We start from the raw sequence: 4,844 nt of genomic DNA, 5'->3' as shown, positions 1-4,844 counted from the left end.
GTCTAAGATTCTGTAACCAGCTCAACTATCCCTCATGGTTTGAGAATAGAAGGATGGCATTCGTAGTCATGCATGGCCTGAAAACATATACAATCATGTCAAGAAGTTGTTGAAGGATGTACTGCACCAAAGCAAATGGGTGACTAGAAAAAGGAAGGTGCAAAGGCACATATGTCAAAACAAGAAGTTCAGTGTGGAAGGGAGATGATGGTGTGCCATGAGAAGAGAAATAAAGGAATGGCACGTGGAGACTGGTGCAACCAACCTGCACACAATCCCACCATGTTTGAGGAGACAGAAGACCTCAGTAACACCAGGGCCCCTGATGTGTGGAAAGTAAAATGAAAAGTGTCAAGTGAAGAGAAGCACCTTGGCTTACTTCGTGAATCAGCTCTGAATACTGTTTAATTTGTTATAAATACTCATGTCAGTTCACCTAGTCTGAATTGTGATACAATTATTTGGAAGGAATGGAGGATAAGAAGATGTGAAAGATGGGTCACGGGCGCCTCCCTGGTGGTGCAAGGGGTTAAGACACAACCAATGAAGCTGTCCACAGCCACTGCAGCACAAGTTCGATCCCCCAGCCAGAGGGAGCAACCCACATGGCGCAGCAGACCTTTCCTGATTCGCTCACTGCTCCCCTCAGCAGTATACTTCAGTCAGTCTGCCTGTTTTGCTCCCCAATCTGTCTCGGGTGAATACTCTTACCCTCGGTACCTATGGCCTGTACCCCACTCTTGTATGCATAAATAAATTAATTAAAAATCTTAAAAAAATAGAAATATGGGTCAGGGCTGCAAAATAGCTCCAGAATCTTTGCAAGGAGAAAAATCTATAGCAGAACTCTAAGATAAACAGCCACAACAAATAGCAATGGTACTCATTTTAATTACAACTGTGGAGGAGGTAGATCCCACACCAGGCCTTCACTACAGGAAATGAAAACCAGGGGAGAAATGTCTTGGGGAATCACTTTTTCATGATAACATGTGAAGGACTGCCTGCCTCTTAAAAACAGTTATACAACATAGTTAAAAACTTTAATTAGGTAAACATGGAACATACTCATGATGCTACTGAAAAGCATGGAATTGTATTCTGTTTATAATTATGTAAAACATGGATGGTCAAGGAATGAAATGGAAACATATGAATAGCGGTGGGAAAAAAATACTCTTTACCCAAATATTTGAAGGTGAACCACTTGACAAGCAGTATCCCTGAGGTGGAGGCTGCATGTCCTTGTGAGATAGCTGTAATCATTTCTTCTGGGTCATAGAGGATGGGGAGGTAATTGCTGCACACTTTGCCTCAGGGACTGAGTGCAGTTGGGGACGGTCCCTCTGAGGGCTGACAATGGAACAGTAAATTGGTGTGGATTATAGAGGCAATGGCGTCAAGATATTTAACATTTGTTCAGGTGGACTGAGTGCTTCTGAGGCTAGAAGAACTAAGAAATGCATTGATAACACTCTAGAAGCAGCACTGATTCTGTTCTTACAAGTAAGTCGGAGGGTTGTTCTCTGGATTGAGCAACGTGGGCACCTTCAACATTAGTTGTCATGATTTAGGAAATGAACAGTTTACCTAGGGCACATTCTCAAGTCTAGAATTAAGCTTGAATTTGAAAACTTTCAAGTGTCAGTGGATTCTCCCCTGCAAACGGCTTGTGCCGTTTCACACATGGAAACCTGCAGTCTGGGGGGAGGTTTCCGCTGCAGTGTCCTGTATCTCTCCTGAGGTTGTCCCCATGGCAGGACAGAGGGTGTCCCGGCCTCTCACTCCATGGTCGGGGCTTGTGGGGAGCCTCTGAGAACTCACAGGATGTTGCACGCCGTCCTGTGCTGCCTCATGGACAGAGCAGGGCCTCAGGGTTGGGCTATTTGAGCTCTGGAGCTGGTGTCCGTGTGTTGGACATGGTCCAGATTCCAGCCCTCAGGGACCTTCCTCCTGAGGGAAAGTGTGTGTTTACTTGACTATGTTAATTGGAGTGTCCTGCAGTGCATCTCAGGGAGTAATTATCACACTCAGTGTGCAGATGTGATTTTGTGTCTGGCTCACACCTCTGTGGATGTGAATAGAGAAATCCTCATGTCCAGGTTCCATTCCCCACCAGTCGTGTCCGGCGTGGTGGGCGTCATCAGTCATAAAAGTGCCCTGAGTCCCTGTCTAGACAGCTGGACAGTCGCCCGTCACCCCCCGTGTGCCCTTCACAGAGGTTTCCTGGGGTTGGGCATGAGGGGGATGTGGAAAGGCCTGAGGTGGGAGAGAAGGGACATGGAGAGAGGCAGGAGGGACCCCAGGCAGGGGGAGTGGGTGGAAAGACAATGGACATCCAGCAGAAGTGAGTGACCACGGGGGTCACCAGCCCTTCGGGAAGAGAAACTTTACAAGTCTCTGAAATTGTGTATCCTGTGGTTCTTTTCCACCCCGGCCCCTGACAGTTCACTTACATTAGAATTGTCCTTTTGTTGGGATCATTTGTTTTTATCTTTAGGAAACAGTATTTTAGGGTTTCTGCTCATGGTGTCATATGCTTAGGTTTGCTACATGACTGTGGTGACGTCACACATGGAAACAGGCGTTTATCTGCTTGAGTTTACTCTTCTGTAGGGGGTTGGGCAGGACCTGCTTCACTCTGCTGCGTGTGTCTGTCTGCTTCTCCCAGCACCATCTCCCCACTTTCCCTGCTCCAGTGCCTGCTCTGGTTCCTCTGTTGTAGGGGTCACTGTCCCTCCTGATGAGGGTGGGTTCCTGGGCCTCGTTATATTCCAGTGGCCGGACTATCTGTTTTTGTCCCAGTGCCATGCTGCTTTAACTATTACAGCTTTATTATACAGTTTTAAGTCTGGAATGTGCTGCCTCCATTCTTCCTCATTTTTGTCAGGTTTATTTTGGTTCTCTTATTTTGTGGTTCTATATATATATATTTAAATAGTATTTGTTTCATATCTTTGAAGACTACCATCAAAATGTTCATTTGGATTGCATTGAATGTGTAAATTGCTTTGGGTCTGATGGATATTTTGTATTGCTGATTCTTCAGTCCATGAGGAGGGGTTATCTTTCCATTTTTTGGGCATCTCCTATTTATTTTAAGAATGTCTTACAATTTTCCATCTTTTAGGTTTACTCCTAGGTACTTAATTTTGTGATTACATATAGGATTTTTTTCTCAACTTCTCTTCTTCATATTTTAATTTAATTTTTTTAGAGTCTCTAGAGTTCTCAATGTATAATAACATGTTGTCCAACAATTTTAAATGTCTAAATTCCAAAAAAAAAAAACTTGAGGTGTTTAATGTTTTGTTCACTTACATATTTTAATTATGCTATACAATGTCTATGAATAGTCAGTGAATGTTTATAATGCTCTGATTCAGGTTCTTAATTCAATACATATATTGGATTCTTATTGTATCCCAAAACTTTATACCTGTAAAGTATAACAGTACCAAGAACTAATATGAAGAAAGTCATTTATTGGCAGAAAAGTTAAAATTGCCTATCACTTAAAAGAAGAGTATGAAGTTGTCATCCCACACTTTCAAAGGTGGATATGTTCCCATTTTCTAACCGTTCCTGGCTGCCTCCTTATTTACTTTGTGCCCACATGGGTCTCACCTGGGCTGGAGGCCAGGAAGGTCTGACTAGCGGCCTCGCAAAGTGAACTCTGTGAGAATGACTTAAATGTCTGACATCCAATTGGAACTACATTTTCATCATAAAATATTTTGGTGTGAAATTTTCAAATGTAGGATGTCACAGACGGGAAAGCAAATGTGGATTCCGTCAACAGAGAGGAGCTGAGGCCAGACAGCAAGTGATAATCATGTGGCATTTCACTTCCCAAATTAAAATCTCATTCAAATTCTTTAGTGTCTTTACGTGTACACTGAATGATAATATTATTTTATTGTATGTCAATCTGATGAGTTTTTTCATTTCAACGTGTTCATAAAAAATGCAGACATTCTAGGTCTGATTCCTCTTGATGACCTGCCTGGCCAGGGCATTGTCCTGCCATTCCCGCCCACTCTAGTGATGAAATTAATGGGGATAACACTCCTGTAAATTGTGGGGGAGGTCATGGATGGCATCCCTAACACATTTCTGGAAATATTAGATATGAGGTTGGCTACTAGCTATTTATTTGTTTAGAGCATCATAACTTGCTAAGTTCTCTTATTGCTTCTCAAAAATTCCCATCCAATGCATTTTGTATTTTTTTTTAGTAATTACAGTGCACATGAACTTAACTTTCTTATTTCTGGTGTCCACCATGCGCTGAGTGTGTTTATGGTAAATGCCGGCAGCACCCACCCACACCAGATCTTCCAGGAGTGTCTCCACCACGTCACATGTGTGGGTCTTTGTCCACAGAAGGTTGTGACTACTCAGATCCCAAATTGGACCATAGGCCTTATTTATGCTGTGAAGGCCCCACTCACCAAGTAAAGGGGCCTCTGTCCTCACCGACATCCCTGACCATGTGACCGAGAATGTCATGACATGAAAGGAGAAGCTGCCTTAGAGACTGGAGGGGCTCCCCAGTGAGAGAACTTCTGCTGCTCCCTGAGATATAACCCAACTATCTATCGCCCCTCTTGGCCGGGAGCACAGAAATGGAGACCAGCAAAGAGTGTCTGAAAGTTCCCTCCAGTACACGCGGAATCTCACAGTGCACCTAAGTGTTAAAAAGAGGAACGATCAATGATAATAGAGTATATGAGCAGCAGACTGCAGGAAGTCATCATAAATTTAATTTAAAAATGAGCATATATTTTTAAATTTTACAATGAAATTATATGAACTTAGAAAAACATAAAGGCCGGTATTAT

The sequence above is a fragment of the Talpa occidentalis genome, unplaced genomic scaffold (assembly GCF_014898055.3).
Source record: "Talpa occidentalis isolate TD23 unplaced genomic scaffold, MPIMG_talOcc4v2.1 talOcc4.18, whole genome shotgun sequence".
Classification (NCBI taxonomy): Eukaryota; Metazoa; Chordata; class Mammalia; order Eulipotyphla; family Talpidae; genus Talpa; species Talpa occidentalis.
This window is presented reverse-complemented; position numbering follows the sequence as displayed.